The sequence below is a fragment of the Aegilops tauschii genome, chromosome 3 (genome assembly GCF_002575655.3).
Source record: "Aegilops tauschii subsp. strangulata cultivar AL8/78 chromosome 3, Aet v6.0, whole genome shotgun sequence".
Classification (NCBI taxonomy): Eukaryota; Viridiplantae; Streptophyta; class Magnoliopsida; order Poales; family Poaceae; genus Aegilops; species Aegilops tauschii.
Genome location: NC_053037.3, coordinates 191,536,589 through 191,548,960, shown reverse-complemented (window position 1 = coordinate 191,548,960; position 12,372 = coordinate 191,536,589).

The following is a 12,372-nucleotide window of genomic DNA, read 5'->3' as shown; positions in this document are numbered from 1 at the left end:
ATCCCACCCATCAACCGCCGCCCTCCTCCATCACGCCGGAGCCGATGCCCCGACGTCATCGTCCACCGCAACCTCAACCGCAACGCTGTAACGCCCACGATGCGGCTATATCTCCCACGTGTCGAGGCACGACTTAGAGGCATAACCGCATTGTGGTATTGTCGCAAGAAGGGTTATCTTCACACAATCCCATGTAATGAACAAGAATGGGATAACGAGAGTTGGCTTAGAATCGCCACTTCACACAATACATAAATTAATTCATACATCATTCAAAATCCACACATAGACCGACTACGGTCAAATCCAAATGAAAATAAGATAACCCCAAATGCTAGATCCCCGATCGTCCCAACTGGGCTCCACTACTGATCATCAGGAAAAGAAACATAGTAACGACCACGTTCCTCGTCGAACTCCCACTTGAGCTCGGTTATGTCATCTGCACTGGTATCGTCGGCACCTGCAACTGTTTTGGTAGAAGCTGTGAGTCACGAGGACTCAGCAATCTCACACCCGCGAGATCAAAACTATTTAAGCTTATAGGAAAGGATGGTGTAATGAGGTGGAGCTGCAGCAGGCACTAAGCATATATGGTGGCTAACATACGCCAAAGAGAGCGAGAAGAGAAGCAACGCAACGGTCGCGAAGCTAAAAATGATCAAGAAGTGATCCTGAAACTACTTACATTCATGCATAACTCAAACCATGTTCACTTCCCGGACTCCGCCGAGAAGAGACCATCATGGCTACACACACGGTTGATGTATTTTAATTAAGTCAAGTGACAAGTTCTCTACAACCGGACATTAACAAATTCCCATCCGCCTCATAACCGCGGGCACGGCTTTCGAAAGATAATACCCTGCAGGGGTGTCCCAACATAGCCCATTATAAGCTCTCACAGTCAACGAAGGATAAACCTTCTCCCGGGAAGACCCGATCAGTCTCGGAATCCCAGTTTACAAGACATTTCGACAATGGTAAAACAAGACCAGCAAAGCCGCCCGATGCACCGACAAATCCCGATAGGAGCTGCATATATCTCATTCTCAGGGCACACCGGATAAGTCAAGCTACGAGTAAAACCAGGCCTCGAGTTTCCCCGAGGTGGCCCCGCAGGCTGCTCAGTTCGGACCAACACTCGAAGGAGCACTGGCCCGGGGGGGGGGGGTTAAATAAAGATGACCCTCAGGCTCGTGAAAACCCAAGGGAAAAGGCTTAGGTGGCAAATGGTAAAACCAAGGTTGGGCCTTGCTGGAGGAGTTTTATTCAAGGCGAATTGTTAAGGGGGTCCCATAAATCACCCAACCGCGTAAGGAACGCAAACTCAAGGAACATAATACCGGTATGACGGAAACTAGGGCGGCAAGAGTGGAACAAAACACCAGGCATAAGGCCGAGCCTTCCACCCTTTACCAAATATATAGATGCATTAATTAAATAAGATATATTGTGATATGCCAAAATTATCCATGTGCCAACATGGAACCAACTTCAACTTCACCTGCAACTAGCAACGCTATAAGAAGGGTTGAGCAAAAGCGGTAACTTAGCCAAACAACGGTTTGCTAGGAAAGGATAGTTAGGGCTTGACATGGCAATATGGGAGGCATGATATAGCAAGTGGTAGGTAGCGCAGCATGGCAATAGAGCGATCAACTAGCAAAGCAAAGATAGAAGTGATTTCGAGGGTATGGTCATCTTGCCTGCAATGTTCTCAGAGTTGTCGAAAGCTTGATCCTCGTAAGCGTACTCAACAGGTTCCTCGTTCACGAACTCGTATCCCGGCTCTACCCACAGCAAGAACACAAGCAATGGAACCACAATCAATCACGGGAAATGCACAAGCCACATGATGCAATACATGCATGATATGCAAGATATGATATGCGTATGCGTGCTCCGGAAGAAAAATAATGAACAAGGCAGTAACATGGCAAACCAAGTATGCCACTGGAAAGATGAGATGATTTCGGTCGAAATCGATATAAAGATCACCGGAAACAGATGCACGGTTTGCAAATGGCAAGCAAAACAAGAATGACACGATTCTACGATTAACAGCATGATAGCACTTAGAATACATCAAGTAACTATGCTACAGCACTCCAACATAGCAACAAAGCACATGGAAGTAACCTACAGGGGATGCTTGACAAAAGATGAACACTGAGCTACGACTAGATCACACCATAACAGGTTCAAACAAGCATGGCAAAAGTGCAAAAGATATCAGATTCACAGACTTGGTGAAATTACTGGACATGGCATAACCAGCATCAGGTAGCAATGTTCAGAGCAAGAAAAACACATGCTACAGGAACTTAACATAGAAAAACAAGGTATGTTATGAATCTACTAAATGCATAGAACAAAAGTCCCTTACTGACCATGAGCCAAAAAGGACCAGAAGATATGATGGCACCCATGTAAACATAGCAAGTTTCGTTAACAGGTTCCAGACTTAGCAGAAAATAGAGCATGGCATTAACATAAATTATGAGGGCATCTTGGTGAGCTTGATTCGCTCATTACATAGCAACGCATGACAAAACAAGCATACCTACAGCACGATGGCATGTTTATGAAGCTACCCATGGCAAGAGCAAGTTCATATCATGTATGGATCAACTACAACAACCTTGGCAAAATTGAATATCATGTTAACAATCTGCCAGGAATATTTTTATGGCAAAGGTAGAGCACGATTAAGACATGCTATGGCACTCCATAATTGCAAACAGTGGCATGGATGGATAGAGGACAACTATATCTACAAAACATCCTTACTGAACATACTCAAAAGAAGCATGGATCTCTCTGTAGACACATGGATACATGGCAACAAAATAACAGCAGTAACCGACTTAGCAAAAACCTAAGTCCTTGAAAACTGAAACATCACGAAGCCTAGTTTGCATGCTTGTGCTAGTCACCACATAGATCAAAAAAATACATGGCATACACCCCTGTAAAGATGGCATGGCATAGATCAAAACACCTGTAGAGCTCATGCCCATAAGATGCACACATTAAATGTAGTAAAAATAACAAAACACCAAGTTCTGAGAAATAACAGCAGAAAACATCATATAGCATTCTTGCACCAGAGATTTTGGCATCAAGATGGATACAAACGAGCATGGCACAATAAAACTAAATGAAGAGCATCTCGAGGCGAACATTTCGATATATTACACGCATGAAACGGAGCAGTATGCAGAGAGTTATGATGCAATGAACATGGCAACAGAATGTGAAAATACTTCGGGACGGAATTTCGGGGGGGGGGGGGAGTCAACCTCTCCAGATCTAGGGTTCGATGGGCACGGACGCCGAGGCAGCAACTCGCCGGAGCTCGAGGACGGGTGGCCGGAGTGAGCTCGGGAGAGGGAGGAAGTCGGCCGGGAGGAGGTGCGGGAGCGCGGCGCCGGCGGGCGACGGGGTCGGCGGAGGACGGCGGAGCAGCGGGCACGGGCGGCGGCGGTCGCGGACGGCGGCGAGGCGAGGTGGCGGCGTCCGGCGACGAGGCGCGCGGCGGCGGCTCTCCAGCTCGCGCGGGAGGGCGGCGGAGTCGGGCGGCGTGGGGGCGCAAACCGGGCGGTGGCGCGATGGGCTCGGCGGGCCCGACACGGGCTCGCGGGCTGGTGGCGGAGGGAGGCGGCGGCGCGCCATGTGGCGGCCTACTGTTGGACAGGCGCGGCGGCGGGTTTCGTCCGGCGCCGGGCGGACGTGTACGGCGCGTGGAGGGAGCGGGGCTAGGGTTTTTACCCGGATTTTGGACGGGGAGGACATATTTATAGGTAGAGGGAGCTAGGAGACTCCAAATGGAGTGCGGTTTTCGCCCACAGGATCGTGACCGAACGACCGAGAGCATGGAAGGGACTTAGGTGGGTTATTGGGCTGTTTGGAGGGGTTTTTGCTGCAACACACAAAAGGACTTTGCGGTTACCCGGTTAACCGTTGGAGCATCAAACGACCTCCAAATGGAACGAAACTTGACAGGTTGTCTACCGGTGGTGTACCAAGGCCACTTGGCAAGACTCGGTCCATTCCGAGAACGTTTAACACCCGCTCACGAAAAGAGATAAGAGGGATGCGCCGGTGCATGTGGGAGTGTCGGATTGCAAAACGGACAACGGGAAAATGCTCGGATGCATGAGACGAACACGTATGCAAATGAGATGCATATGATGACATGATATGAAATGCATGACATGAACAAAATGCAAAACGAAAGACAAAACCCGACCACGAAGGAATATTATCATACATAGCCGAAAATGGCAAGAGTTGGAGTTACAAATATGGAAAGTTACATCTGGGGTGTTACAAACGCCCTCCACGGCTAGTAGTTGAAGCCGAGGCCGAGCCGTCCGTACCCGAGCCAGTTCAACCACACCGTCCTGCGCCTCACCGTTGCCACTCCAACTTCGCCACCCTCCACCACACCGGAGCTGTTCCTGCTACGCCGTCCTTCGCCGCCTCGGATCTGCTTCCCCTCCGCCGACATACGGCCACGGCAACACAGTCAACAATTTGGCCATGGGTTCGTCCAAGCCTGCACCCTCCAGACATCGGTTTCCCCGGTAAAAAGAAGAAGATCGGCGCGACATGTGGAGGTGACCACACCGGCAACCAAAAAAGGTACTCCTCTTCCCTTATTCGTGCAAATCTTACGTCTCTGCTTGCACAGTATTCATCCCACAGAAGACACTAGTTGACCGCTTCTTCTTGATACTAGATGTTCCTAGTAACTCTCGATGCACAAGGTTTCTCCTCATATACTATTCACCTTAGCTAGAGGTCCGTCGCCCCCCTGAATTTCAATTTCTGGCCAGTTGATTCCCAATTAACGGAAGCATTCCCCGGCGTAACAGGCGCTAGTACGCCTATTACGCTAGGGAAGCAGCGCCTTGGTGTTTATCTTAGGGGCGTGTGCGACCTAGAGCTAATGGCGCCCGATCTGGAGGTCGGCCGGGATTAAAGGGATGGCCTGGGGCGCTACCAAGCACGGCGGTGGTGTGAGGTCAATGGGAGGGCGGGCGGCGGAGGCAGGGGTCTGGGCCGGTGGTCGCTGGTGGTTCGAGAAAGATCGTCAACAGTGACTGGCGGGAGGTAGACGAAGGCCATCTGCTCGTTCCTTATAGATCGGACGGTTCATTAAAAAATCGATTGACCTATTTATTTTCAGTCAACTGTTATCTTAGATATGACCACATGTGGTGGTGTGCTGGAGGAGTACCTGCATTTCCTGTGCTCATATATTACAAAATCATACGGAGTGGAATCTAATTTTGTTTGCCATGCAATGTTGTAGAGCTATCATATGTCTCCTGTCATTTATTTTTCAGCCACCTGCTATCTGCTACTTTTACAGTGCACTAGTTCTGCACACACTTCACCCTTACTCTCACTATTGTGTTTTTATGCAAGGGTATTTCAGACTCTGCTGCCATGAGAGAAGCCAAAAAGAAAAGAGAGAAGTCGCTCCAGCTTCATAGGCGGGTAGGCAAGACACGTTACAGCGCTATAAAGGGTGCAGTGTCAGCAGATGGAGACGATAAACGTAGCTCTGGAGTTGATGATCTCGCTCGCAATGAACCACCATCCCAGGTGCTTGCTTTAACTTCGCGGTGTCATATGTGGTTACATGTTCCATATGGTGTCTAGCTTGTATTCGAAAGGCCGAAGTCGGTAAGATAAGGAAAGATATTTTTTTACATGAACCACCATCCCTGAGCACCAGAAGACAAATAGCTAGTCAGGGCACTGGCCGAGCCAGTGACAAGCCCAGCAAAGATAGGCATCACCTGGAAGCCAACTAAAAAGCTGCGATGGTGGTGAAGCAGCCCGCCTGCCACCAGGCTCTCATGTCCTAGATGATCATGCTCACCACTCCAGCCGGATGTCTAGCTTGTATTGCTTCCAATTTGGTTAAATTGCATCTGCTTAGCTTACACATTATACCTTTGAATATGACATGCCTTTCTGTTTTTGGTACATACTAGTACTTCTGTGTATTAACCATGTTCTTACATCAAACTGATGTTCTTGTGTATCCCTCATCAATCACTTATGACGAGGCAGGCAGGCAAGGGGACTACTCCTCATTTAAAGAATGCAGCGCAGCCTCCCGACATGATTCTCAAGAAACAGAAATGCTAGATGAAGATAGTGAACGTAGCTCTGTAGTTGATTACAGCATTTCCCCTACACTAGGATCGCAGGTGCTTGCTCTAACTTGGCAGCGTGATATGTGGTTGCATGTTGCATATGGTGTCTAGATTGTAATTCTTCCAATCTGGTTAAACTGCATGTGCTAGTCTGCTTAGCTTATACATTATACCTGTTAATGTGACATGCCTTCCTGTATTTAGTACATAGTACATCTGTCTATTAAGCATGTCCTTACATAAAACTATTGTTTTTTTGTATCCCGCATCAATCAACATGATGAGACACCTTTAGTATATGCAGTGCGATATTAGTTCCATCTTTCATATGATTTATATCATGCGCTGCTTCTAATTTGTTGAAATTCCATTTATGATGGGATGCTTTTAACTTGGTAGAGTCATATTGGTTGCATCTTTCATGTGGTGTCTAGCTTGCATTGCTTCTTATTTGCTGGAATGGTTTCTGCTTAGTTTACACAAACAGTTGTGAACATGCCATGCCGTCCTGTTTTTCGTACATATTCCATCCTGGTATCATGTGTTTGCCTTACATCAAAGTAGTGATTGTCAGTATCATGCATGAATGAGTTCTGAAGAGAGAATTTTATTGCTTTTTCTTGTCGGTTTTACTTGACATATCAAAATCAATAAAGCGGAAGGAAGTTAGCAAGGCAGCGGATAAAGGTGCTCCTTCCGAACGGAGGGCCTCTATAGTTTCTACTCCTCCACACCCCCAAGATGATTTCTAAGACAACACATGCATAGACACTCAACAAAGCTGTGTTTATGATGAGCACGTCTCCCCTAGTGCAGCATCACCGGTGCTCCCTCTAACTTGGCACTGTTATATGTGGTTGCATGTTATGTGTGATGTCTAGCTTGTATTGCTTCTAATTTTGTTGAATTCCATCTGCTTACTTTACACATTATACTTGAATAAGACACGTGTTCTTGTTTCTAGAACATACAATATCTGTCAATCACACCATGTTCTTACATCAAATTACTACTGTTGTGTAACCTGCAACAATCACTTGTCATAAGACACGTTTGACTTCGGAGTGTGATATAGGTTACATCTCACATTCTTTTCTAGCTTGTACTACTAATTTGTTGAAATGGCACTTATGACGAGACAGTTTTAACTTGGTAGAGTGATATTCGTTGCATCTTTCATATGGTGTCTAGCTTTCATTGCTTCTAATTTGTTGAAATGCCTTCTCCCTAGTTTACACATCATAAGCTGTGAATATGCAATGCTGTGAATATGCAATGGCACTAATGACGAGAGACCTCTAACATGGTAGTGTGATGTTGTTTGCATCTTGCATATGATTTATTTCTTGTACTGCTTCACATTTGTTTAAACGCCATTTATGATGAGACACTGTTAACTTGGCAGAGAGATATTTGTAGCATCTTTCATATGGTGTCTACCTTCCATTGCATTGCTTCTAATTTGGTGAAATGTCTTCTTCTTAGTTTACACATCATAGTTCTGGTTATCTCTTCCGTCCTGTTTTTCATACATATTACATCCTCCTATCATGTGGTTGTCTAACATCAAAGTTCAGTTCGACTGCATCACGCATCAATTTGTTCTGAAGAACTAAATTGGTATTCGTTTTTCTTGTCGGCTTGACTTAACATGCGCAGAGAAAGAGGAAGAAACACAGAATGGCAGGGAATGAGAAGCGGATGAATCCTGCAGATTCTGCTGGTACTGATGGTGCAATAGAAGGTCAAAGTTTAGTGGAAAATTCTACAAACACGGCATCCCATGCTACACGAGTTGCAAAAAAAGCCAAACAGAAACAAATAGCTGCCACCAAACAAGCAGAGACAGCCCTAGTTCTTGCAACACCTACCATAGTACTACCAGCTGCACGACTTACTCGTGCGTCAACTGAGCTAGCAGCACGTTCCCAAGCTCCCTTGCCACCTGACACTACTGCCCAAGCACTCTTGACACAAGACGAGTTGGCAATATCAGATGAACCTTGTGAGCTTCAACAGCAAGAAGGTAGTTGCTGGAGTCAAGTTACAGTTGCATGCTTCTTTATATGTAGTCTCACAGTTTGATGTACACTAACACTTCCTATGTTCGTTGTTGGACTAGCACCTAGGCGCAAGAGGAAACAAACATCAGGGATAATGCTCGATAGGTTAACAAAATCTAGAGGCAGGTTTAAAAAGGCCACGTGATGCTACAGAGTCAGCCAAGTTAGTATCAGAGGAAGCGGTTGCCATTAGGTGTCATGTACGTATCCTCCCAACATGGATTCAGTACAGGAATGACAAAGACGAAACCCAGTTCAACACCTTCCTCGACCATTTATCTGTAAGTATGGTTATGTATGGAAACTAGTAATATCGTCTTGCTCTGTCCCATACTTTCTAGGTTGCTGATAATGAGACTCCCATAATTTTCAACAGATGAGGTTCAAGTTGGATAGCCAAGATGATGCAACCAGACAAGCTTGCACCCATGTTTTCAAGTCTTCTCTGCGACAGTATCGGTATAACTTGAGGAAAACTCACTTTGAAGGCAAGGCTAACAGTGAACTTTCCCAAACATCTCCAGTGGAAAATATATCGGATGAAGACTAGAGGGGCCTTGTTAAACACTGGTCTGATCCGAAGTATCAGGTACATTATATATATATGTGATCAGATCACATGTTGAAGTCCTTTTTACGCATGTGCCACACAAATCTATCTTCTTGTAGGTGAACTGTTCAAAGAACAAGGCCAACCGTACGAAAGTGAAATTCCAACAGACGACAGGATCTCGTAGCTATATTGCACACTGCGAGGCTCTTGTAATTAGCAGCTGTTTCACTCTTTTCACTATACCATATTATCAGATCTATATTGACTTGTTCGAAATGCAGAGGAAAGCCCGTAAGGACCAAAAAGTACCTGAACCAAATGTTGTGAAAATCTTCAAGGACTGTCACACCAGCAAGAAGAAGGGCATGACTACACCAGTCAAAGCCGTTGTTGTAAGTCCTTAATCCTCATGCCTTTTAACTACTACTTACTCTGACTTGTGCCTTGAACTGCATGGTTTGCAGCCAATGTCTATTACTCTTTTCAATTTTATACACAATTGTCGTATCGTATCATTGCACCTTACAAGGTTTAAAAGAGAGGAGTGATGTTCCTTTGATCTTGACCCGTAATCTAGTTCCGTGCTGGACTTGCCCACACAACGTTACAATTGCCTGTTTGTCTGTTCTCAGTTGTTTTGTGATATGAATGATGTCATACTATGCTTACCGTATTATAAACTTCATCTCTTTATCCTTAGCCCTCAATACAATGTGAAAAAATAGACAATACATTAGCGATGGTACATGGTCATATGTTTGGAACCTGGTTTTATTATGTACTTTGCAATAAAATACAACTAATATTTTACATGGGTTCACCAGAATAAGTTCTGTATATAGACCAAAGCTATTTTGTTTGGTTTTGCTGCCTCCTTAATATCTTATGTTCTGGTACTACTAATGTAAAACCTCAACTTTTCAGCGAGCTATGGAAAAAATGGTGGAACCGCCACCTTCTGAAGGTGTCGAGGCAACTATAACCGCAATGTCAGCTCTTGCTGCAGTGGGTCAGTACCTGTCCACTAACAGTGCCAAAAGCATGTTTCTGCGTAATACTGGGTCGGTTGTTAAGGCAATATCGTCCAAACTGCCTCATGATCAAGATATGCAAGCTCAAAGCAATGTTGTATCTGCGCTCCAGACACAAGTCCATTCCCTAACAGAGACCCTTTGTGAAACAAGGAGAAACATTGCTCAACGTCGTCAAGATATGCATGGTTTTGAAACCAGACTATCAGACATTTGCTATGTTGTTTAGGAGCCTAGGGGAAATGAAGGCGAGGGTTATGGTGCTCCATCGGACAATACAGCATGAAAACATAATAGTCAGGTCAAATGAACTGAGCTTCTGAACTTCTGGTGGTGCATTTATCTGCTAGACTGTTAAGTTTTATGCCAACCTTCCTTTTGTTATATAGTTGTAATTTGTTTTGGTGCGATACAAAATTTATTCTTAATGTGCAGCCACCGGCTGAAGAAAACAGCAAGCCATTTTTGTATAGTGTAGGGTGTTCCCTATATTTGCACTGGTGGCGATCTTTGATGCCGAGTGGATGTAATCTGTGCAATCGCCTTAATAGCCTAGCGTTAGTTTCAGCCTTATTTATTTCCTAGTCTTCTTTTTCCCTGGTTTGCTAGTGGCCGCAACTACCATGGGCCATATATGGGCCGTAGGATCCATGGGTCTCCTACGGGCCGTCGATAAATGGGCCTGTAGTCAGTGGGCCTCGGGCCGTCGGATAAATGGGTCTACATGGGCCGTAATCGGGCGTAATTGGTATCAGCCCAGCACGGTAACAGGCCGTTAACAGGCCGTAGGACAGCAAAGGCTTAATTCTGTCACAGGCATAACGGGTCGTTAATGGGCCAGAATATATGACGGGCTGGAAACGGCGCAATGGGTTAACAGGCCAGAAACGGGCCGACTCTTGCCATGGGCCGAATTTGGCCCATTAGGGTAACAGGACAGTAACAGGCCGACTCTTGCCATGGGCCGAATTTGGCCCATTAGGGGAACAGGCCAGTAACGGGCCGACTCTTACCATGGGCCGAATTTGGCCCATTAGGGGAACAGGCCAGTAACGGGCCGGAAGTAATCGAGGGCCGAAATGGAGCCCAAGAACATATGGGCCGTCAATAGGCCGAAAGCTAACACGGGCTGGAAACGGCCCATGTAAATCACGGGTCGTTAACGGGTATAAAGAAAATCACTGTTCATTATGGGCTAGAGTCACTGTGGGCCTGTAAAGGGCCGAAAGATACGAAGGCCTCATATGGGCCGAAAGACGTCGTGGGCCATACATGGGCCGAAAGTGAAATGGGCTGGTGTTATATTCGACGGCCCACATGACGTTGTTGGGCCGATTTCCTTTAGGGCCTAACGGGCCGTGAGTTAACGGGCCGTAAAATGGGCTATTTGCGAAGAGACCGTTAACAAGCTTTTCATGGGCTAGCCCGTTAACTTTTGACCAAGTCAAACGGGCCGGCTTTGTAAGCTAAATGGGCCAGTGGTGGGCCGTGGCACGTGTCAACATATCATAGGCGCCTATCTGACCCACTGACGAGCTGACACGTGTTTCATCCGGCCAATAAGAATTTTACACGTGGAAATTTCCCATTGGTCGGGGCTGTTAACGGGTTATCGGCGGATGCCGACCCGATAGCTTAGCGGCGTTCCATTACGGTGGATGCCACGTGTCGGTCACCCTTGACGAAAGCACTTCTGTGACGCATGATTTATCGTCATGGAAGTGGACACTTCCGTGATGATAATTTTGGTAATGTCATGGAACACTTCTACGATAGCACAGGTATGACTATCTTGATTCTGTCATAAAATCGTCATGGATGTACATGCATGACAAAAACGCGACCTACTGTGACAAACACGTATCATCACGGAAGTGTATTTTTTTGTAGTGACACCAATAGTTCACATCACCATGTGATCAACACTCAAAGGGTTTACTAGAGTCAATAATCTTAGTTCACATCGCCATGTGATTAACACCCAAAGAGTACTAAGGTGTGATCATGTTTTGCTTGTGAGAGAAGTTTAGTCAACGGGTCTGCCACATTCAGATCCATATGTATTTTGCAAATTTCTATGTCTACAATGCTCTGCATGGAGCTACTCTAGGTAATTGCTCCCACTTTCAATATGTATCCGGATTGTGACTTAGAGTCATCCAGATCGGTGTCAAAGCTTGCATCGACGTAACTCTTTACGACGAACTCTTAATCACCTCCATAACCGATAAATATTTCCTTAGCCCTCTAAGGATAATTTTGACCGATGTCCAGTGATCTACTCCTAGATCACTATTGTACTCCCTTGCCAAACTCAGTGTAGGGTATACAATAGATCTGGTACACAACATGGCATACTTTATAGAACATATGGCTGAGGCATAGGGAACGACTTTCATTCTCTTTCTATCTTCTACCGTGGTTGGGCTTTGAGTCTTACTCAATTTCACACCTTGTAACACAGGCAAGAACTCTTTCTTTGACTGTTCCATTTTGAACTATTTCAAAATCTTGTCAAGGTATGTACTCATTGAAGAAACTTATCA